Source organism: Myotis brandtii, unplaced genomic scaffold (assembly GCF_000412655.1).
Source record: "Myotis brandtii unplaced genomic scaffold, ASM41265v1 scaffold577, whole genome shotgun sequence".
Classification (NCBI taxonomy): Eukaryota; Metazoa; Chordata; class Mammalia; order Chiroptera; family Vespertilionidae; genus Myotis; species Myotis brandtii.
In genome coordinates this window covers 1,270,920-1,295,735 of record NW_005370161.1, presented here as the reverse complement: position 1 = coordinate 1,295,735, position 24,816 = coordinate 1,270,920, and the positions used below count along the sequence as shown (strand labels likewise).

At 43.6% G+C, this 24,816-nt stretch overlaps 1 protein-coding gene across 9 annotated transcripts in view; it reads left to right on the top strand.

The window, feature by feature from the left end:
• Nucleotides 1-1,829: 1,829 nt before the first annotated feature.
• The window catches only part of PCBP3 (poly(rC) binding protein 3), a 195,031-nt gene continuing 172,044 nt past the window's right edge, over nt 1,830-24,816 (top strand). For 4 of the 9 annotated variants that reach the window (XM_014549974.1, XM_014549977.1, XM_014549978.1 and 1 more), the window contains exons 1-2: nt 1,831-1,989; nt 18,793-18,830. The gene's annotated coding sequence lies outside the window, so the exon portion shown is untranslated. Of the gene's footprint in view, nt 1,990-18,792; nt 18,831-24,816 lie in introns of all 9 variants that reach the window. The other 5 variants (XM_014549982.1, XM_014549979.1, XM_014549983.1 and 2 more) reach the window with 3 other exon arrangements.

Sequence of the window (24,816 nt, the reverse complement as noted above, 5' to 3'; positions counted from 1 at the left end):
TTGTCCCTCTGCACAGCAGCTTCAGAAGGGCTCTGTGCTGGAATGAGGTGGTGACTGAAGAGGAGAGAGTGACCCTCAAGATCTGGGCCTGTTGGCTGCTGGCTCACTCGAGTTTACTGGGTGCCAGTGGGGAAACAAAGGTAAAGAAGCATGCCTCTTAGATCAGGGATGTCATTGTCACTAGATGAGCTGCATTGCCCATTGGGGCACAGGTCTGCAGAGCGGTGGTGCTGTGTGCTCATCCCAACTCTGCCTCAGTACCTCTCCCTGGGTGGGAATTCAGCTGATTCCAGTGCTCTTAATGGAAAGAACAGCAAAGCTGCTTCTACCAGGAATCTGGGAGTAGGGAATTCTGATGAACTGTATTTCCTTTTCAGTTTCCAGATCATCATGAGAAGAAAATTTTAAATTATAAGATTCAGTTTCTAATTTATTACCTAAAATGTGTTAAACATGATTGAATCTTTCTAAAAAGAAGGGAATTGACAGGGCCATAGAGCATCAGAGATCATAGAATATTAGTACAGTGGGGCCTTGACTTACGAGTTTAATTCGTTCTGAGACCGAGCTCATTAAGGAGCTCGTTAACTCAAATTACTCTGTCAACTCAATGCAAAAAATCGGCGGAGAGACAGCTGGTATCTCAAAAAACTCGTTAGTTGGGACACTCGTAAGTCAAGGCCCCACTGTAATCCAAGGCTCCTCAGAAATCCTGAGGTTTAGATCTCCTGTCACAGAGTACAAGCACATGTAGGGCAAACACTATCACTGTCATGAGTGGGTCTTGCCCCCAGTTCCTTGGGGCTGGAAATGAAGTCAGAAACCTGGCTTCTTGTCCCCAATATGATAAGCTGTGTGTGCTTTTGGACTCTTTTAATGCTTGTGTCTCTTTCTGGAAACTGGTGTTAGTGACCAACAGAAAGAAGGTGTGTGGGTGAGATCTGTCCCAGAGTGGAGTGAAGGGAGGGCAGACTGAACTTGGGCTTACCTTCTAAGTGCCACCATCAACTCTTGCTGATTAAGTCACTCACAGGAGTCTTACCTCCCCTTCTCCCCCAAGTCCCTCACCCCCAGGTCTCCAGAATAAAAGAATAATGAAAATGTGTGAAATAATGTGATTGTTAGCCTTTTCATCTGGGAGCCACTCCTGCCTGGGGATTTACTTTCTGATGCCCTCAGAGGTGTGGATTAGGTGATATGTGCCCTCTAACATCTTTCATTTCCTTGGTGTATGAAGATTTTTCTCCATTTGTGGTCCATATTTGAGTTGCTACATCAAGCACAGGGCTGTGGCAGGTGACGTTAATGAGCTAGCTGGTCTTTAAATAGCACAGTTCCTATAAACAGAATCACCTGTTTTATAGCCTGGTATTGTAGACGATTGCTCACAGAGGATTCTGAATGTCTGGTAGAACATTAGAAGGCAGTGAAATGCTCCTTACCTCCCCTCCCGCCCCACTCCCCTCCTGTAAGACAAAACTGGCTGAGAACACACACACACCACATCAGAGCTGTTCCTTTGGGTTGGACTGGAATTATCCCTCACCATGCGTTAAACTCAGGTTGCATCAGAATGAAGAATGTCCAAGCCAGAATCTTTTCCTTGATTTATCAGAAACTTAATCATTTGTTCTCTGAGTCAGCTTAATGGCGGGTAATGCTCACATCACATTCTTTTGGTGCTGGGCCAAGAAACAGCATGCTTGCCAGCATTTCAGCGATGAGCTCATCAGCCTTTTGGCTCCCACATTCCTGGCCAAGAGCTCCACTGGAATTAATACTATCACTGCAGCAGACTAGAGCCATCATAAAGATTGCTCTTTATTTTCCTGTGTCATGTGCTGGCCCTTGCTTTCATCAAGTGAGCCCTAAACCCCTTCTTCAGAAAGCCTTCCCAGGATGAGGCTGTGAGATGTGATGCTAGGAATTCAACCCAACACATTGTTTATGGAAAAGTTCTGTCATGATGGATGCTGAGGATACACACAGGTGAGCAATGGCCCAACCCCAAGGAGCATGTAATCCAGTGGGGGAGGGGATAATGCAAGAACACGAGTCTCAATGCCATCAAGTATCAGCTATGTATGAGTCATCAGAGAAGAGCAAAAGAAGGACATGGAGCTTTGGAGAAGTAGGCACTTTGGATGGTTGGAAGAAGGCCTTGGAGAAAATGGGCATTTCAGCGTGATCTTGGAAACTGTACAATGGGGCTGGCACATAGTAAGTGTTGTTTACTGAAAAATAATATTGACTATGTGTTTAGTTATGAAAAAGGATTTACTTGAGAAAACAGAAGTAGTGTAACCCAGTGCATGTAGACATGACAAGTCAATTGCACACTTTGGCCTGTGTGCCAAGGTAGAGGAGTGTTATTAAAAGGGATAGGAAAATAAAGGGAGGAGGGGATATTAGAACCATCGGGCTTTATTATAAACAAAGTTCTTCTTATAGGATTCTTGCAGTTATGCAGAGTTCAAGAACTTCATAAACCCTAGCTCCTCCCATAGACCCTCTCAACTGATTGATTGCTTAAAATTCTTGCCCAGCTGGTGGTTCAGTGGTTGAGTGTTGACCCATGAACCAGAAGGTCATGGTTAGGTTCCTGGTCAGGGCACATACCCAGGTTTTGGGCTTGATCCCCATTCTGGCAGAGAGCACAGGGAGCACTGAGTGGATGGGGTGACTGGTATCAAACATGGAGGACACCTCAAGGGAGACACTGGCAAATGTGGAGTGGCTCGTGGCTGAGTAAAGTAGTGAGAGGAGAAGACAATAACAATTGTTCACTTGTTTTTCTGCAAAAAGAATTTGGGGCTATGGTGGTGGTTGTTGGGGGAAGTGAGACCAAGAGCAGGAATTTTAAAAATGCAAGACATATTAGCTTACATTCACTGTGGTCAGCCAGGTTGCTGCAAACCAGAGGCTGCAGTTCCCCCCACCCGCCTTGTCCCCATCTACCCACACCCCCTCTGACACAGGCGCCCAGAGGGGCTCTGGGGAGAGCTGTCTGCAGCACACGAGGTAATCGAATATGGGAAGAAGGTAGACATGGAGACATAAAACACTGTCTAAATGAAGGGCAATCGTATTTGAAGTAATTTGAAGATTGACAGGAAATTCATAAAGGGAATATGGAGTTCCATTTACAACAGCAGGAGATTGTCTTGTCCATAGCTCTCTGACCTCTGGAAGAACAGAAGTTGCTGCTGGCAGAGTTCCAAAACATGAAAATGCAAAATGGAATTGAATAATCTCTCCTAAATCAATTTTGTGAGCAGATGACCTACAGAGGGATGCGATATAATGCAAGGTATACGACACAGAGTGCTTCTGTCTGTTGAATACATCGTGACAGTTTATTTGGGAGATAACCAAGTACTGCTTTCCTTTGGTTTCTGGGAGCCTGGCTAGTGCTCTTTAGTCAGCCTCCATGAAGACTGTCATAGGGAACCATGCCTTTTGTTCTGACTTTGGGGAGCTGATTGCAGAGTTGGTTAGAGGGGTTGCCAGGGCCTGGTTGGAGGAGCACCGACCCAGCAGGAAAGCCTCTGCTGGCCCTCTTCATCAGCACCAGGGGGTTGCTGTCTGTGCAGCATGGTTCTAGATTTTTGCATCCTGATTATGAATCATCCTTGTGTGTCCTGTGTTCTGATGTCCTTCCTAGGATCAGCCAAGTGCTGAGGTTAACTGTGGGGCTGAATGGGGACATAGCAGTTTGCACTTAGTCCCAGGAATGTCTTCAACTTGAGGCTCACCTCAACAATAGCCTCTGTGGGCATCTTGAACTTTCCATTGGCAGTACAGTTTGGCCCACTACACAGCAAGACTCAGCCTTGGGGCACAGCAGTAAGTGACTGCCAGGGTCTTTCACCAGCCAAGGTGCCTGTGGAGACTCATCCTCAGTAACTCGACTGGACTGTCTCCTTGTGTTCACAGAGACAGGAGCCTCTCCCTGCTCCTTAGGGAGCTTTGCACATAGTGGTTGTGTTTTTCCTTGAGATTCTTAGGATGACTGAGCACATGTTGGTTTCACTTTTTCTGGGCATTTCAGGCTTTTTCTGGCTGTGAGGTAGGCAGAGACAGTGCCTGTTAGAGTGGACCCATGATAGGGACACCTGCACACCTATAGCTGTCACAAGCAAGGAGTCTGAACATTTTCTGTAAAGGTGCACATAGTAAATATTTTTGGTATGTGGGCCACATGTGACCTAAGTCTCATTTTTTTCCAACCTTTTAAAATCACAAAAACCATTCTTAGCTCATTGGCCATATGAAAATGGGCAGTGTGCCATTGTTCACTCTTTCCTGCCATATGCCCAGCAAGCAGAGATGAATGTTGGCCTGGCCATAGGTTCCCCAATTCAGTCCACTTAGAGGTAGGAGAGGCACAGAGGATGCCCAGTGTTGGGACAGACCATTGCATTTTGTACATGTGCATTTATGTTGTGGGAGCACCAGTCTTGGAAAGAACCTTCCATTTATCTTAGAGACTTCCACCATTCAGGACACTCAGTAGCCATGCAGTCACATCATTACATTAGCAGTGCTGTGTTTTAGAAAACCCACCTCATTGCTACACAATGCCAGTGGTAATGATTCCAGTAGACCGTTTCTCCTGGAGCTGTGCTTCTCCACCCTGAATGCACAGGAGAGTCACCTGGGGGCTTTGACAGACTAGCAGTGCTCAGACCCCCATACCAGTCAGGCCTTGCAGCGTCCAGGCTTATTTTTTTTGTCATGTGCTGCCCAGATGCCTAGTAGTCAGAACCTAGCTCTCTGGCATGTGGTAGAGTTCATTATTGCTGCCTTTCCTTCCACCACTGCCCCCCTCTCCTTCAACCCCCAGCCCACCCACCATGCAGTAAATGCTCTATAATGAGGAAAGGTTTTAACTTAATCAGCGTGCTGGCTCAGTTAGCACAAATCCCAAATGGTATGGGAGGCCTTTTAGCAGCTTAGATTAAGAACCTCCAGCCAGTGGAGGGAGTGTGGACAGTAAGGATGAGCTCACTGGCTTTCAGAAGATGTCAGAAAATGCCAGTAAATTCTTCTTCTCTTTCTTCTTCAATTTGAGACTGTTCCGGTTCCCAGTGGCACTTACATCTAGGAATTGAGTGTTTATTTTAAAAATCACTATTTTTCTCTGCAAACTTTGATCAAATAGAGGAGAAAGTGCTTAGAGGGAGGTTGGTAAAAAGATGACAGGAAATCTCATGGTGATGAGGCTTGTCAGCACACTTATATTTTCTTTTTACAAGTTTTATTTCTAGGCACTTGAGCCAGTCTCTGTTTACTCTTCATGCTGGCTGAGTGTGTATACACGTTATTAATAGTAGCAGTGGGAAGAAAAGAATGCTTTCTAGTCTGAAATAGTCCCTAACAGAAACCTTGGAATTGAAAGACATTTGGTCTCTAGGGATCTAGGCCAGTGCTTCTTAAACTTTAATGTGCACAAGAATCTCTGGGATTTTTAAAACAGCAGGTGTGAGGCCTGGGAATCTGTATTCCCGATGAGCTTCCCATGGCCCCGTTTTGAGAGGCTCTTGGCCATTGCACATGATCCTACTTTCAGGAGGCATAATCAGATTGATTCCAGAGGCAGTTGGTAAATATAGGTTGCATTATTAGGAGCATGAAATACAAATGTTGGAGGTGATAGTCCTGCTTCAGTGTGCTTCCTGACTGTTGTTAGGTTCCTGGACAGGGAGTCAGAGAGTGGGGATGTTACTGGCATGTGGGGCAGGTTTCCAGTGTCAGTAGACCGGTGCACTGACTCATCTGCTAGGCTGCAGTGCTGAGCACTCCCTTGTGCTGCTCTGTGACTGCTCATGTAGCTCTGGGAAGGTAGGAGGACACTGAGATTTAAAAGAGTCTAGAAGTTTGCCCAAGTGACTGTGTCAGGATTCATCTTGGGCTTCTCTGACTGCCAGGCCTAGTCCTGCTTCCCTAGTGAATAACAGCCACAGGACTGAGAAAGGTTAGTCTGACTCATAAAAAGCTGTTTCCAGCAGGAGGATCTGGCAGTGCCCTCGTCCTCCTCCCTCCTAGGTGTTGGGTGCTGTTTGAAAGGCTCAGATTTGGAAGGATTGGAGTGGTTCTGTTTGAAAGGAGCACACTCAGGATTAAGTGTTGCTATGGGGGAGTGGCATCATGGGTTTCCATGAGGGTGAGGGTGGGGTGAGCAAGTAGGGGCTCTGGCTGTGGTAGGTGCTCTGGCAGAGGATAGGGCCACCTTGTGGAAGGAGGTGGCAGCAGGAGGCTGGGCACTGGGAGTCCCCATGCATGGACAGTTAGGTTAGATGACTTCTAAAACCCCAGTCCAATTCTTTTGGGAGAATTTTGAGATGCTGTGTATGCCGACTTCCAAAACCAATGAGGTATCCAGTTGTTGATCAAGAAGCTGGGGAGGAGTACACCACTGTTTTTGCCATTTGATGTTTGGGATCCATAGAACTTTTGTAAACTGAATGAAGATCATCCTATTATTCAGGAAATAAAAGTGAAAGGAATCACTAGCAAAGCATTGCTCTATCTAAGTAACCTTCATGAAGATAAAAAAACAAACAAACCAGTGTCTCATTAAAGTTGAAAAAAAAAAAAAGCCAGCAAGTGTAGCTTCTGGGAGGGGGACAATTTAATACGATAAAGGGTTAATCCTTTCAAAGGTTCGGAAATACTTTTAGGGAATTAATGTCCAGGATCTAATGGCATATTGATGACTATGATGCATGTGGTTCCGTAAAAGCTTTTAGACCCTGGCTCTGTTTCAAAGGCACAGATTCAAGATGACTCCTGATCTTTCTCTATGTAGGAAAAATCCTTTGTTCTCCTGGGAACATTTGCACTGTTCACAAAAATGTGAACAGTGAGCTCTGCTCACCTGACCAGTGAGCTCTGCTCATAGCCCGGCAAGGCCCTGGCTGGCTGGCCACCTTGCTGTATCCTGGCTGTGTTTGCAGAGGCAAAGGGGCCTCTGGCATGACCCAACCTTGAGGGAGAAGCTGGTCGGCCTGGCACGTCAGAGTTCAAAGACTGGCTCCTTTGCTTGTTCTCTATGAAATTTTTGGACAAAGCATTTAGCTTTTCTGGGCCCCAGTTTCCACATCTGGAAAATGGAAATACTAGTCTCTGTCTTGCTGAGTTGGTGTGAGGAGAGTGGCATGCATACGAAGTGTTTTGTTTGTTGGAAGTGCTCAGCAAAGGGAGCTATTGTTAAGGAGTAACCAGGAAGTGTGAAGACATTTTATGGTGTCCAGAATTGATAGCCTGCCTTCTAGAATATTCAGTGTCCCATGCTTAAGAATTAGAAATATTATTGAGGCAAGCTGATACTTTGTTCTGCTTCCGTTACCAGTAAGCAGATCTTTTGATGGGAAATTCATGAGAATTTTTTCATGATTGATACTGAATTTTATCAAATGCCTGCCTTTTCTGCTTCTATTGAGATGATCATATTTGTTTTTCCTTTTTTGGTCAGTTTATATAGTCAGTTTATTATTGCATTTCAGGTACACTACAAGTTACACGGTGCCCAAATGATAAAATCTTGAGCATTTCCTGTAATCTTGGATCTTCTTGCAAAACACTTTGCCTTAGACTTCTGCAATATAAATGCCCAAAGGTGCATGCAGTCTTTCTGAATTTGTCAGTACTGTGAGAAAGTTGCTGTTTTCCCGCCATGAGCAGACTACTGAAAAGTTTGTGACTTTGGTCTTTTTCATTCCTTTTAATTGCCTGTTTTCTTAAAAAAAATAAGCTTTTTATTTTAGAACAGGTTTATATTTACAGGATTATTATAAAGATAACACAGAGGGGAAAAAAAGATAGCATAGAGAATCCCTATACACCCCACACCAGTTTAACATTTTACATAGTATGGGGCATTTGTCATAATTGGTGCATAAATGTTGATACATTATTATTAACTAAAGTTCAACCTTTAGATTTCCTTAATATTTTCCTACTGTCCTTTTGGTGTCCCAGAATCTCATCCAGGACACCACATGACATTTAGTTGTCATGTCTTTTTAGGCTCTTTTTGGCTTTGATAGTTTGAGACAATGTTTTTGATGACCGTGACAGTTTTGAGGACAACTTACCAGGTATTTTGTAGTGAGTCCCTCCATTGAAATTTATCTGATGTTTTTCTCATGGTTAGACTGAGGTGTAGGTTTTGGGAGGAAGACCACAGAGGTAAAGTGCCATTTTCATCACATAATCAAGAGTATATTTTATCAATTGACTGGTCAAGGTGGGTGTTGGCTATGCTCCTAACAGAGGTGTGTCTGTCAGGTTTCTCCACTCCACATTATACTTCCCTCGCACATTGCCTCTGTGGAAGGAGGTCAGGTGCACATTTAAGGAGTGTAGTAAGCTCCTCCCCCTTACCCCGGGCTGAAGCCACCACAGGGAGTGCTGGAACTATCTGCAGAGGATTTGTCTCTCCCATTTATTTTTTTCAATCATTTGTTCATGTAAGTATGGAACCATGGATGTTTATTTTATACTTTGGTTCATAGTTCTATGCTAATTAATTTTGTTGCTCCAATTATTCCAGATTGGGCCAATGGAAATTCTTTCAGTTGGCTCTTATGTCCCTTTGATATGCTTCTATCATTGTGTATGTGTGTATGTTTTACATTGTTTTTTAAGCATCTCTTTCCTTTCTGGTACTACAGGAGGCTCCAGGTTTATCCTCTGTAGATCCTGCCCTGTCCTAGAATTAGGAGCATGGTTCCTTTTATTGGAAAATGATATAAAAAACCAAGACCTGGGTGATGGTGTGAATATTACTCCTGGGGTGTTGTTATTTCTAGGTGCTCTTAGCTGACAGAGCAGGGGAAATATGTGTGTATATGTTAACTTGTGCATATACATCTATAAGTGCTTCTATATGTAGCCATATATAAGCTAAACAGTTCATGCTGACATTTCCTGCTCTAATCCAACACCACATGGATTATCCCAGTCTCCTCCCTTTGCTTATGTGTAACTCCAACAGTGAGACACCTGGCTCCCACCATCTTCCATCCACTTACTTGTTCAATTCCAGTATCCATGCACAGCAGTGTCAGAGTTGTTAACACAACTCTGGAAAACAACTTTGTCAATAGAGCACAGCGCTTAAGTTCAGTTCCTTTTGCTATTACTCTTACAGACTTCACTCATTTCCAAAGTGGCTCAGGTCAGCACCGTATCTTCCACCCCACAGGGAGGTTGTTTTGTACATTTGTAACAGTGTTGAATTCCACATTCCATCCTGGGATTCCCCTAACATCCTAAATGACCTTTTAAGAAGTTGGATACACTAAGGTTTACTTTTGTGCTATACAGTGTATTGCTTTTGAGAAATGCTTACTATCTTGTAGTCACCATTACAGTATGATACAGAATAGTTTCACTGCCCTAAAAATCCCCTGGGTTCCACCCTTCAGCCCCTTCCCTGAGCCCCAAGTATCCACTGACTTATTTGCTATCTACAGTTTTGTCTTTTCCAGAATGTCATACAGCTGGAGTCAGTCATACAGTATGTAGCTTTTACAGATTGGCTTCTTTTACGTAGCAATGTATATTTAAGTTCCATCTATATTTTTGTTTTTTGGTATGTGTGGCTTGATAGCTGATTTCTTTTTATTGCTGAGTAATATTTCATTTTGCAAATGTACCACAGTTGTTTATCCATTCACATGTTGAATGATGTCTTGGTTGCTTCCAGTTTTTGGCAGCTATGAATAAAGTTGCTATAAACATTTGTGTGTAGGATTTTGTTTGGATATTAAGTTTTCAACTCATCTTGGCAAATACCAGGGAGTACAATTGCTGGATTATGTGGTAAGACTGTGTTTAGTTTTGTAAGAAACTTCCAAAGTGGCTACACCATTTTCCATTCCCACTAGAAATGAATGAGAGTGAGTTCCTCCTGTTCTGAGTCCTTGCCAGCATTGAGTATTGTCATTTAAAAAATTTTTAACAATTCTAGTAGGTGTGTAATTGTATCTCATTTTAATTTGCAATTCCCTAACTTCCCAAATTTTTTTCATTTGCTGAGTCAGCTTTGAAGACTGACTCTCTTGTATCTCTTTCAAGTAAACTTTTTCCTTTTCAACTGATTTGCTCTGAGTCTTCCCTTGACAGTATAAGCACTCATTTGTGGTCAGTATCTTATTAACTTGAGCTGTTTTCCAGATCTACATTTTAATACTAATTGTGATGACACTTTTTTTTTATGCACAAGGAGAGAGAGAGAGAGAGAAACATCGATGGAGAGAGGGAGAGAAAAATATTAATCAATTGCCTTCTGTACACTCCCTGACTGGGGATCGATCAAACCCTCAACCTTTTGGTGCACAGGAAGGTCAGGGGGAGGCAGGGAAGCTCAGCCAAATGAGCCACTCTGGCCTAGTAATGTCCCATTTTTAGTGCAGGTTGCTTTGATATAATTTACATGGAAATCTCCCAGCACCACATGGGTGTTTTGGGATAAATACATTAATTATCTAGACTTTAGGAGTTACTCCAATAGTAATATAATTCCAGATTTCAACATGCCCTCACTACTCTGAGATTGTCCTTGGCAACCGATTATCTTTCAGGTAAAGCCCGAGTAAGCAAGACCCTCTCCCACATGTTCTAGGTCTTCTGGTGTTGATCTGCAAACACCAGCTCAATCTGCCACCTCTCCCACTTATGTAGTAATATGTTCCACCATACTGGGCTGAACCCCTGACCTGGTTCTTGCTTTTCATCCATTAGTACTGTCTCTCTGCATACTCTGCGTACCAATTCTGCCACAGGGTCTGGCACAAACTCACCTGGTCTGGCAATGCAGCTTTCCCTATCTACCCAGGAGGAAGCAGTGTCCCCTTTTGAATATTGCAGCTCACTATTTATTACCATATTGAGGCAGAGGGGTCTTTTGCTCTCCATGGCATTATGGCTATTGGTACTCAGCTGTCTCCTGACACAGTGTGGGCTCCTTGGAGCTGTGTCCCACCCTGTTGACTCCCTGTTCCTAATGTGCCCTGGAGGGCCCAGCCTGCCTGACCAATGCAGGGAGCACAGTGCAGGCAAGACCCCTTAGATTGCTGTCATTCGAACCATCACATGAGGAGCCCCTCGCTCTCCAGGGTGAGTGTCTATATTATCTCAGTGTGTGGGCTCTTCCAGGAGATGCCAGTGAAAGTGACAATAAAGTGTATACCTGTGTGACTTCTGACCCACACTGATTTGATCTGAGTCAGCTGATCCCAGCAGTTCTGTGGGCGCAGGTGAAAATGTACCCTTTTTAGTCATATGCAGACTGCTTTCTTCAAGGACTGGTTCTTTGTCTGCTTCAGTGACTCCTCCCAAAACCTCTCCCAAGGAGGAGCCAAACTGATGACAACGGCTCTGTCTCTGATTTCTGTTTTCTTCCTTTGCATGTGGTGTCTCCTTGTTGGCTTGGGGCAGGGGGCCTGTTGCCAGGACAGCGGGGGGTGGGATATACACAGAGCACTTGATCAAACTTGAATTGTGTTCCTACTTTGTCTCAGTTTGGGGGTTTTATGTTTTTGCCCTTAGCACTGTCTTTTCCCCTAAAAGGCTGGTGGTTTCCAAACACAGTCTGAGTGCACTGTTGGCTCCTTATGTGATGGTTTGAATGACAGCAGTCTCTTCAGTGTGGCTGATTGTGCCTCCCCTCTCTTATTTCTTCTGGGGTCTCACCCACTTTCTGTTTTGGTGACTTCAATCTTGGACCTTTCCCATCAATCTTAGACTAATTTGTCTTGTTGCCTATTTGACATCTCCATTTGCCATGCTAACAAGCATATCAGATATAACAGGTCCAAAACTGAACTTGTGAGCTTCCCACCACTGTTTCATTGGAACATTTGCTGCTATTTGGACTTTATTTTAGGGCTCAATATGCTAAATATATATAATAATCATTTAAAAATAATGTAAGCAGTGGAGAGAGAGAGAGAGAGAGAGAGAGAGAGAGAGAGAGATGAGAGAGACACATCAACTGGTTGCCTCCCACATGTACCTGGACCAGGGCCAGGGATGGAGCCTGAAACTGAGGTATGTGCCTTTGACTGGGAATCAAACCTGTGACCCTTCGGTCTGAGAGCTGATGCTCTAACCACTGAGAAAAACCGGCCAAGGCTATATGCCAGTTTTAATGAATTTCTCTAGCACCATTCCACTTGTAGGATATAGTGATTTTACAGAAGTTTATCTCTGCACCTCCTGGGGCACAACAGACCAGCCAGCAGGTGAGGCTTTGCACTTCCGAGCCATTAGTTGTTAGGCTGAGTGACTTGATTGCAGGTTCTAAGAAGATTTGGACCTTAAATTCAGCTTGAGCTTCTGTTTTAGATTAAACTATAATAATGATTTTGTCTTATGCTGAGCTTCCCACAGCCTGGCTTGGGACCCAGTCAGCTGCCACCCCAGTACTGCCCCAGACATTTAAAGGCACCTGCTTTCCGGTCAGAACTCTGTATTGCAGGTCCTCTGCTTTCTCTTGCTTCAAGTCATAGAACAGCTACTTGGCAAATAACTTTTTTCTTCTTGTGGAAAGCAGTGTTAGAGGCTAAAATCTTGACTTCAGGCTATTTGTGAGTGTGGTGGCCACTTTTAGTGAGAACTGGAGACAGACCTTTTATGGCCCTGAGTTCACAGTGAATTCCTTTTAATTCAATTAGATTGTTATTAGGTCCATTAAAAATTCTTATTCTAATAAAAAAAACCTGAATTTGTTCTTTTCTACGATATATTTACTTATAGTTATTGAACCTTTGGCCAGAAATTAATTCTGTGTCCTCCCTTTTTATAATCCTCATATGTTTCATTAACTGTCATCTAGTTTGCTGGTGAATGTTGAGTAGGCAGTTTACAAAAGGAACATAAGTACAGACAAATGTGAGAAGATGCCAAACTGAGTGTTAATGAATAATGTATTCCTGTCATTCTTGGACCCATCTTGTTGGCATATTTTGAGAAGGTTTATAATCAGGAGTTTGGCAAGGAATCACAGAGATCTAACTCTCACATCGTCATTTTGTGACTGGAGAGAGATGAGTTTCTGGAGGGCTCTTAGTCCCGGTGTACCAGAAACTTTAGAAATATTCAGGCATTTTGGTTAAAAATTCTGTTCTTTAGAATTTATCTTCAGGAAATAATTAGATAACCACTAATTTTATGTACAGAAAATGTTCATTACATCATGAGTTCAAATCATTAACAATTGGAGGCAGCCCAAACGCCCAGTAGTAAAGGATTCAGTAAATTAGTTACTGTACTTTCACAGCACAATCGATTATTAGGTGGCTATTAGTGTTTACAGGAATGATTCATAAGGTGAAGAAATCTGCCAGCATATGAGGCCAAAGTACACATAAAAACAATCTATAAGAAATAAAATATAGCTGTGTGTGTGTGTGTGTGTGTGTGCGCGCGTGCCTGTGCATGGGTGTATGTAGGTGAGTATTTTAAAGGTCTCGAGGTACAACCAAAGGTCTATGGCATCTGCTTCTGCGAGCTGGTATCTGCTAGTATTTTTTATACATACTGATGAGTTTCCTAAACTTTCTTAAATGAACATACATCACTTTTATACTCATAAGAGAAACATTTTCTTTTAATTAGAGAAGAATTATGTGAAAAGTAGTCTGATCTTTGATATATAGAAGCATTTTTCTAACCATAAAAACAATGCAAGCAATTTTAAACAATGCAAGGTAAGTTTGATTTCCAGAGAAAATTTCTTTGAATATCAATAAACATTAGTAAAAGGCTAAAGACAAGCTGTTATGGACATTTTCTACAAATATACAGATTTGGATATATTGTTTTGAAAGCACATGTGATCTATCTCATTTTTTAAAAGAAATATCTAAATTTTATAATGAGGAACTACTAGAAGAAAATACACTCTACTGCTGTCAGTGCTTCTGTCTGGACATTGGAGGTGCTTTTAAATATATTTCTTGCTCTTTCTGCACTTTCCAAACTTTAGACACCAAGAATTGCAGGACACACACTCATCATAAAGAGCAGGGACTGAGCAATTCGCCTGCTGCCCCTGCCAGGGCCTGGCACTGGTTGACAACCTGCTCTTGGGGAGGTCCCAGGAAGGCGTGTGCAGAGCTAATTCTCTATCACTGATTGAAAAAACTGTTATTCAGAGGTTGTCTAGAAAGTCTATTAGATATATTTTAGGCAACTTCAATCCCCTGGTGAGAGGCCAAACAGATTTCCCTTGTCTGATTCTGCCAACGAGAGTGACCCACTCAGAAAACTAAGAATGTAAAAATAATAAGGTTTAACATTTTAATTTAATAAGCCCATGTGTGCGATTGATACAAAACTTATTTTATAAGCTATTGGAAGTTGATAGTGTATTAAGTTCAATATTATTCAAAAGGATTGAAACATGGGTGTGCATATCTGTATTCACACACGTGGAGTATGATATATCTTCAATAGTAAATGAAACAAACAATGCTCCCTCCTGGGTTGTGGCAGCTACTATAAGCATAACCCCGAGCTTCTGCGCAAAGGAAAGTTGCACTAGGGAGTGTGGAAAGATGAAAAGCCTGCTGTCCCAGGGCACAGAGCACAGGCACGCCACGTAGGACAAAGCCAGGCCCAGGTCAGGCGAGGGGCTTTCAGGGTCTGCATTCATTGGCCTTGTTGACCACATTACCACTACACATATTGGCCTTATCTAAGACAGTATTTTTTGAGGTGGAGGAGTAAAGAAGTTCAACTGCCTGGCTACCTCGTTTTCTGCTGAGACCATCACCAAGAGTATAATTACTTCAAAACAGTAATTGCATTGGTGGGGTTTGTGGTAGGAATGAAGTTGAATCAGCTTTGCCTATCCTCCCCCTGCAGAGGCTCTTTTAAACTCTAATTACCCCAGACTTCTGTTGGCACTGCAGAACTCTGAATCCATTCTGCTGCAGGAGGTGAGTTAATGAGACACTTGGTCTCCCAAATCTGGAGAAATTTGGAGTCAAGGCTGTCTTCCTCGTGAAGTCAGATCTTTGCTATGGCCTGTTTAGTTTTAGGTAAAAACAGTGATATTTGCTCTTCCCTTATTGAGATCTGTCAAGAATCAGTTGGGCCATATTTGTATGTATGTTTTTAATGGTACATGGGACTTGTTTGAATCAGGAATGGTAAGACCAGCAGACAAGGAAAGGACTGTCATGAAGAAAGAAGTTGAGCCTCACGGGTCCCTAGAAATAGAAGGCACGCTATGCCATGCACAACTGCACAGGGAAGCACCAGGGTTGGTTAGGAGGCAGATGAGGCTAGGTATGAGATTGATTGTGGTTTCCATGGGAAGGAAAGGGCGAGACAAGGTCAGCAGGCTCAGGATGGACTGATTTGGATCATCTAGCAGGTTCTGGAACAGAGGGGCTGTCCCTGATCATCTGGTACCTGGCCCTGAGTGAGTAGGGGGTGTGGTTGGCATAGTATGAGGACCCATAGCAGAGGGATGGGGTGTGGGCTCTGATTGGTGGTTTGCATGTGAAAGGTACTCTGGTGCATTGTTTATCCTATATCTAGGAATAGGCTAACACTAGGAGGGCAGACTTCCAGGATCAGCAAGGCCCAAATGTCAAAGCATAACCATAACACAGAAAATGTAAAACATGGTTAACCAAGTGTGGACTATTTTTGGACTCTCCATTCTGTTCCTTTGACCAGTTTATTTATTTTTATGACTAGCTTTATCTTGAAATAAGACAGTATAAGTTCTTTTACTTTGTTCTCTATTTGAAAGTTGTTTTGGCTGTTTTATTCTCTTTATATTTCCATGTAGATTTTAGAATCAGCTTAGCCTGCTCTGATTTTGATGGATATTGCATTGAATTGATAGATGAACTTGGTGTAGTTGGCATCTTATGTAATGGAAGTGCTGAGAGGGGACGTCCTGGCTTTGTTCCTGATCTTGGGGGGGCGGGGGTAAGCACTCAGTCTCTCACCCTTATGTGAAAGTGCTCTTATATTCCAAGTTTGCTGAGAATTTTTTCATGATTGATATTGAATTTTGTCAAATGCCTTTTCTGCATCTATTGAGATGATCATATAGTTTTTCTTTTCCTTTTTTGTTTTTCTTTTTTAGTCAGTTTATATGGTCCATCCGCATAAAAATCAATTACATTGATTTGAAAAAACACATACCATGAAACCAATTGCATCTCTAGTTGAAATCCACTTTGTCATGCTTTTTTATATTGTAGGATTTCATATACTAAGATTTAATAATTTGAACATCTATATGAGGAATATTGATGTGTTAACTTGTGTCTTTTTGTGGTTTTGGTATCAGGTTAATGCTGCATCATAGAATGAGTTGAGAAGTGTTCTTTTATATTCAATTTTCAGAATGAGTTAGTAAGGAATCGGTATTATTTTTTCCTTGAATATTTGATAAAATTCACCATTGAAACCATGTGGTTGGCTCTTTTTTTGTGGGAAGGTTTTTTAGCTTGAATTCAATTTCTTGAATACATATAGATTTATCTAATTCTTCTTGAGTGAGTTTTTATAGCTTGATTCTTCTAATTTTTTCATCTAAGTTATTAAATTTATTGGCATGCAATAGTTTCTAATATTCCCTTGTTATATTATATTTTAACTAGAGGCCCGGTGCACGAAATTCATGCACGAGGTGGGGGGTCCCTCAGCCCGACCTGCACCCGCTCCTGTTCAGGAGCCCTGAGGGGATGTCTTACTGATGGCTTGGGCCTGCTCCCCGTGGTTCTCTGCTCTATGCAGGGCCTGCCTGCTCCACACCATGGCAATGGGTAAGCAGGCCCTGCTGGGTGCTGCCTGCGGGCCGCGCTTGCCTGCTCGCAGTTGCCGTGGCGACGGCCAAGCAGACCCTGCTGGGTGCTGCCTGCGGGCTGTGCCTGCCTGCTCCTGGGCCGCGCTTGGCTGCTCCCAGGTCACCGCAGCGACGGCTAAGCAGGCCCTGCTGGCCCCAGACACTCCAGAGGTGGCAGAGCAGCGAGGCTTGATCCGCTACCGCAGTGGGCAGATTCCGCCTCTCCACTTGGTCCCCGTGACCCCTGGCTGGGCTGACAGGCCCAAACACTCCAGCGGCGGGGCTGAAGGGACTGGGTGCCGCCATGTTGTGGCTATGGGCGCCACCATCTTTGTGATGGAGTGACAATTAATTTGCATATTACTCATTTATTAGATAGGATACTTATTTGTTATTGAAGTAAAATTTACATAAGATGCAATTAATCATTTTAACATGTACAATTCAGTGGCATTCAGTGCATTCAATATTGTGTAACCACCACCCAGTTTCAGAATTTTTTAACTTGTCCATCACGTCAAAGAATCCATTATGTAGTCACTTCCTATTTCTCCCTTTCCCCATCCCCTGGACACCACTAATCTACTTTTTATCTGTGTGGATTTATGTATTTTGAATGTTTCATATAAATGGAATCATACAGTATGGTGACCTTTTGTGTTTGGCTTCTTTTACTTATATCATGTTTTTAAGGTTTATCTGAGTTGTAGTGTGTATCAGTACTTTATTCATTTTTATGGCTGCAGAATGTTCCATTTTATGGATATATCACAATTTATTTATTCATTTATCCGTTGATGGACATTTGGGTTGTTTCCACATTTTGGCTATTGTGAATAGTGTTGCTGTGAACAAGTATCTGTTTGATTCACTGCCTTCATTTATTTTGGATATATACCTGGACATTGTTAGGCAGTTCCCAGTTTAGTACACCAGTTTTGTCTGGTGCTAATGTGGCCCTTCTGCTGAGGCGACACTCTTCCAAGAGCTCAGCCCTGTGGCCCCTGTGCCATAAGGTTCCCTGGTCTGGTTGTTGGGAGTGAACATATTTCTAGAGCTGTGGGAGCTACAATGCCTGTTGTCCTGCTTTTTTTCTGTTGGCTCTTTCTGGTTGCAGGTAGCTTGCTCACTCACATGTGCTAATTGGTGTCCAGGTGAAGACTGAAGTGAACCCCCTCCCCCCACCTCCCCCCAGGTCTCTGTAACACTTCTCTGTGTGGCCCTCTCCTTTCTGGTACTCTGCCCTGCTCATTTTAGCCTCCATTGCCTCCCTGAATCACAACCTTGTTTCTTCCTCTCAGGACTTCCTTTGCTTTACCTGCCCCACCACCCCACCCCCTTTCTGCACTGTGGCCTGCAAACTCTCACCACACTTCAGACTGGGCAATCAGGATGCATCACTTTGTTCTTTCCCTCAGGGATCATTTTCCTATGATGCCTGTTGACCTGTGTCTGAACACCCTGTCTCAGGTCTTTTATCTGTTTTTGTTGTTGTGGTTCTTTTTTCTCAAAATTTTGAGGTGGGATAGTCGATTCCTCTTCTTCTGTCATGGATAGAAGTGGATATCCTCCTTTGGCAGTTTCTGACACCCCCATCCTCTTCAATCCTCACTGGACTGAGGTCTTTGGGCTGCCTAAAGAAGGCTCTGGTGTTGTTGTTTACCTGCCATTGAAGTTTGCACAGGTAGGCCTCCTTCGTCTGGTTAGGGTTTAGGGAAATCTGGGTCTCTGAGCATTCATTTATCGGTATCTTTTAAGTTCCAGACTCAGCTTAGACTCTAACTGCTTTTTATAGAATTCTTTCTCTGGAAAACTACCTTGACTTTCCAAATAACTGGTTTATGATTATGTTTTAAAAATAAATTACTTTGGTTTGATGAAGTTTTATGTCTAAGGTGACAGAGCATTCTTTGTATTATTTTCTACATGTGATTTACAATTATAATAATCTTTTAACCTGTTTACAGGGTTATCTACAAGAGAGACGGTCTTCACATGGTTCCATGTAAGTAGTGCTTCTTACAATGCCTTTATAGAGATTATGTCTTTAAATTGAGTGATTCTTTCTACGTCAGTTGATTTTTAAAATCTTGCTTGCATATGAAGCCATGTGTCTTGCTGCCCTTCATTGTGGCCTGGTTTTATGTCACATGAGGGACCTGTTACAGGTCAGGGTGCAACAACAGAGCCAGTGATATGCACAGTTTCCCTTCTAGCTTTTGCAGAACCAATGTTGAAAAAGAAGCAGTTTTTTTCTTTTTCAATTAACCTTTTTTCTCCAAAGTTAACCTGCTCAAACTGTCCAGCACTGGACCTCAGGGCGAGTTGTTGGTGTGCCCTGCTCAGACCCATGCCTTTGCCCCATGCTCCAGCGGTGCCCATCAGCCAGGCAGTGATGAGTTTGTGCTGTGGCCATGATGGCATGTCTGGGTCTTGTGGATACCTCTTTGTGGCTGTGACTCCAGTTTGCAAAACTACCTTGAAATTATTCCTTTTCAATTTATCCTTAAGAGGTCTGTTTTTCTAAAATTTATAATAATATTTTCTAAAAATTTTCCGCAGTCTTTTATGGAATACAAATGTAGTCATAAGAGCAGCTAATGTTTATGAAGTGCCTGATTTGTGTTAGCTATGCTGGTCTGAATACTTTGCTCAGTCCCCATAGGACCCCATAGAGGTAGGTACTGTTCCACCCACTTCCAAGGCTCGGGAAGGTGATGTCACTGTGGTGGTCAGTGGTGAGATTGGGATTTGAGCCGAGGGCTCTGACTTCACAAGCACGAGTCTTCTTCATGGGGGTAGGATAACTGGAAGCTGCTTGGATGATGTGAGGTGGGCTCTGAACGCAGTGTTTGCCCTTCCCATCAAGTGGTTTCGGTGGCAGCCCCAAGTGGCCACCATGGAGTGCTGAACTCAGCCATTCTGGTGGGAGGGTGATATAGACACAGCCCACTGACCTTCCAACAGTGCAGTGACTTCATCAGCAGCCCCTTGGGAGATGGTGGCAAGGAGTTGGGGGCACGTGCACATAGGTATTTAGGACTGCTGGGTAACTGAATACAGACCAACATTTGAAAAAGAGAGTTTTTACTTAACAAATTATTTGAACAAAGACCTTGTTTGTTCTTTCCTTTATTCAGCAAGTATTTATGGAATGCCTGTGATGTGCCAGGTACTCTTCTGGAATGCCTTAAGCTTATATCCTTGTGGGAGTCATGAAACCTAAATCTTATAAGTAACAGTGTATCAGGTGGTAATGCTGCTGTGGTGTAAACGAAGAAGGGGGAGGGCCTTAGGAGTGCTGGATGCAGTTTTGAATGGTCAGTCAGTGCGAGCCCTGAGAAGGGGGCGTCTGAGCAGAGCCATGAAGGAGGTGCAGGAGTGAGTCCTTTGGGTGTTGGAGAGTGAAGGGCTCCAGGCCAAGGGGAGCTGGAGCAGAGGCTCTGGGCGATGTGTCTGGCCAGTGTGGCTGGAGCCAAATGGAGTGGAGGAGCAGAGGCAAGAGATGAGGTCAGTGGGCAGTAGGGACACACACATCAAGGGCCTAGAGCAGGGGTGGGCAAACTTTTTGACTCGAGGGCCACAATGGGTTCTTAAACTGGACCGGAGGGCCGGAACAAAAGCATGGATGGAGTGTTTGTGTGAACTAATATAAATTCAAAGTAAACATCATTACATAAAAGGGTACGGTCTTTTTTTTTTTTTTAGTTTTATTCATTTCAAACGGGCTGGATCCGGCCCGCTGGCCGTAGTTTGCCCACGGCTGGCCTAGAGGTTCATCCTGAGGCTACTCTTGCTCCAAAAGGAATGGGGGCTGAGTGTGGGGGTGGGGAACCAGGGAGTCTTTTTTCAGACTAAAGCTGTTACATAGAGGACATCCAAATTCCTTCTGGCTTGGGACCAATGTTGTAATTGTGCAAATCTGAATCTAATTTCACAGAAACCCCAAGGGAAAGGCCCCTGAACTCAGGCATATAAACAACGTCCTATATGGGCTGGGCCTCTTTCCCCTTAGACTTTGGTGTTGTCCAAATTCCTTCACCTGAGTTCGGACTGGATGTAGCTCTGGAGGTGAATCAGCATGCCAGGGTGGGCTAGGCTGGCTAAGTTACCCACCCTGTCTGTGGTGTACAGCATGGTGGGTTCCACATCAGAAGAGAGGCAGAGACAAACAATGTGTTTGAACCATCAAGACTGTGGTTCCGGAGGGTTGCAATGGGGACTCTGAGAATTCCCTGAGGCTTGGTTAAGTGAAGGCAGCCAGCTTTTTATAGGGCACCTGTGGCCTTTTCTGCAGGTTTGGAGGGGGCTATTAGGAGCACTTAGCTGGCTGGAACAGAAATGGCTCTGCTTCCCTTGGCAATCTTGGTTGAGTCCTGCAGTGTCTTCCGGTGGGATTTCTGGGAGTGGGATGAGCCAGTAAAGAGCTCATCTGCAGTGGGTGATGCCCAAGGGAACTGGTGGCTTTGGAAGAGCTTGAGTTTCCATTTGCACGTCTCTGAGAACTTTCCACACTTTCTTTGAGGTGAAGGGCATCTGAACATAGTGAAGCTGCAGACAGACTTCTGGCCTGTGCTTAGACAAAGCAAGGCTCCCGCAGCTGGCTGGTGGCAGAGCCCCTTCTGCACCAAGCTCAGGACTGGGCCTTAGACTACATTTAGAGCAGGAAATTAAGAGATAATGATAATGAGAATTTGTTGAAAAATTTATTTACTTTGAAGTCTTTTAGTCTTTGTAATATTGAATTGGTTTTTTGCTTTTCACAGTTTTTTTTCCTGCATTGTATTAAGATAACAGCTTTCTCTATAGGATTGGAAATTTTGGAACATTTGAAAAAAAGAACTTAAAAAATCATCAAAATGAGTACAGACAGGAGAACTGTGCCGATGAGCTTGCTGACCGGGACTCCTCCCTCAGAGGACCCTTCCTGCTGTGTCCCTCTTGGTGACCCTGCTGCCCATAGCCTGCAGTTCACAGGGCCGCTCTGTGATCACTTTCTCACATACACCCCTGGCTCCTTCCTGTGTTTGAGTGTCTGCTGGGCACAAAAACTGCGTGGTATTTTGGGGAGACCATGCAGCTCTGCAGACTGGCTGAGGGCCTTGGCACAGCATCCATTCCCGCCCTGACCCTGGCCACACCTCTCCAGTGGATTTGCTTTTTTTATCTGAGACCATGGTTGTACATCTGATCTTCCTTTCTCAGATTTCAGTCTCAACTGGTACTGTGCCTCTTTCTTATCCGGAATGCTGCCAACCCACCTCTCTGCCCAGTGCTCCCTGTGTCCTAGGGCAGGCCCCCTCTCCTTTACTTAGGGACTTGTTGCTACCTATGTTGTGCCACCTCTCTCCTGGGCTTCAGGTTCTTCTCACTGACAGATCACCTCTGTTAGCATCCAAAATGACTTGATTGCTCCCATCTTAAAATAAAAAATTTCCTTCCTTGCTTTTCAGCCAAAAGAGGAGATTAATTTCACAGAGACCTGTTTCTTTTAAAAACTCACTAAAAGGGCACAAGCTACCAAAAGATTAAGAGAGAAGGTGACAGAATTTGGGAATTTGGGAGGCAGATGGACAAGCAGAGGGACCTAGCAGATCTAAAAAATAGAAAGCTAAGAGGCATATGTGTGTGTGTGCGTGTGTGTATGTTTGGGACAGGGGGGCTGGGAGTTGAATGTACTGCATTGCAACAGTTGTTCTCCCCCATCCCCAAGTCTCAGGAATGACATTACCATATAACTCTGAAAATGGGGCCAGCAATAAAAATAGGGCTGAAATAGGAAATTGGTGTAAAGCCTGTTTAAGAAGCAGTCAGACTCTCAGCCCCACCTAGCCTGATGATCCCTTCCCTACCCTGGCTGAAGACTGCAGTTTCTTCCCCTGGGGGGTGGGCCAAAGTCTTTAGGCATAGTAGAGGGGACTGTTCTAAACAGAAAGTGGAGCCAACCTCTGCTCTGTTGGCCCAAGAACATTGGAAACCTGAGATGGACTATTGGATGTGAGTGAGTGGAGCAGGCAGGGTGAGGACTGGGAGTAGGAAGATGGTGGCTGCAGGAGATCACAGGCTGTTCCCTGCTGTGTTTGAGTAATCCCTGGCTGAGAGTTTGAAGATAAATTGGCATGAGTACCAGGACACTCAGCAAGCCCTTATTAACTCCAGGACGCCCCTACATAGTACAAGAAGGGGGATGCAGCAGCAGGAGGAATAAGGTTCCAGAGCTCCCACGTGCATGTCTTGACAGTGTCCTGAGAGTGGGTACTGAAGACTGATGGTCAGACCTGAGCAGGTGGAGATGCGTGGGTGACTCTAAGGGTTAATTCTCATGTTCATAGTAGGAGGTTAGTGGATGACACAGACTGTAAAGTCAAGACAAGTGGACTGAACCTGGGAATTAGAAATGTGAAGAGAAATACCAAAAGAAGAGAAAAGAACCAAGAGAGATGCCTGTCGGAAGGGACACTTTTCACCATAAGCTTTATGGAATTCTTTGACTTTAATTATGTACATTTATAATTTTGTTAAAAATAAAATTGAAAGGTTATTTAGCAAATAACTATTTTACAAAATAATAGTTATGAAAGCAGGGTCTCTCTGTACCCTCCTGTCTGTGCTCCTGCCAGGGCCAAGCTGGACTGTGTGGCCATCTGGTCCTTCCCAGCAGGGCTTTGTCTGTACCACTGGGTTGGTTCACATGGCCTCTGCCTCCTGAATTTGATGAAAAAGTCTTTCTTCCAGGGCTTGAGCTCTGCAGCTTTAGACCCATAGAGCAACCCCTTCCCATAATGCCACACTCTCCTGGTCCCATGTTTGTTTGTGCCCCCGTACCTCCATGCTTGTGTGAGCTGCTCTTTCCTGATGCTCAGTGAGGACCCTGCTGGTGGTTGGTGCTTGGGGGTCTATTGGGCCCATGGCACAGCTGCAGATGTTTTGGTCTGTTTCACCGAAGACTTCACATCAGGGATTAAGGTGCATACATATCTGTGCCCTGCTTTTAACCAGAATGGAATACTGTAAAATGTTCCATGTCACCCAGTTTGAAAAATCTCATTTTTTAAAGGTTGCATAGTTTCCATTCTATGTATGGTAGGCACTTATTAAATAATTTCCTTTTTGTTTAATAAATTTGGGTTTTTCTCAGCTCTGTTACTAACAACAGTTAGTGGAGAGGCGAGCATCCTTGTGCGTAAATTGGCTTCCCCTCTTTGTGAGGTAGTGTACAGTATTTATCCATGTAGAATTCCTGGGTTAAAGGACATAGATAATTTAAGAGGTATAATGTGTAACTGCCAAATTGACCTCAAGGTGGCTAAATGAAAGCAACACACAGTAACTGTTACTGTGTGTCCAAGAACACAGGTGTACAACAGATCCAGCTATTCCACTATAGTTATTTAGTCTTTTCTTTATTTGTTTTTTTTTTAAATCTTTATTATTGAAAGTATTACAGATGTTCCCCATTCTTCCTGCCATTGCCCTCCACTACTCAGTTCCAGTCCTGCCCCAGGCCTTTACCACCCTATTGTCTGTGTCCATAGGTAATGTATATATATGCATATAAGATCTTTGGTTAATCTCTTCCCACCCTCCTTCCCTCCCCTCTGAAATTTATTAATCTGTTCCATGTTTCCAGTTTATTTTGTTCATTAGAATTCTTGTTCGTTTATTTTGACTTTTAGATTCAATTGTTGATAGATATGTATATATTGCCATTTTATTGTTCATATTTTTTAATCTTTCTTTTTCTTCTTCTTCCTCTTTTTAAAGAATACCCTTGAACATTTCATGTAATACTGGTTTGGTGGTGATGAACTCCTTTAGCTTTTTCTTGTCTGTGGTCTTGGTTGTAGGTCAATTCTATTCATTACTTTGAATATTCTTTGCCATTTCCTTCTGGCCTGCCAAGTTTCTGTTAAGAAATCAGCTGACAGTCGTATGGGTGCTCCCTTGTAGGTAACTAACTGTTTTTCTCTTGCTGCTTTTAAGATTCTCTC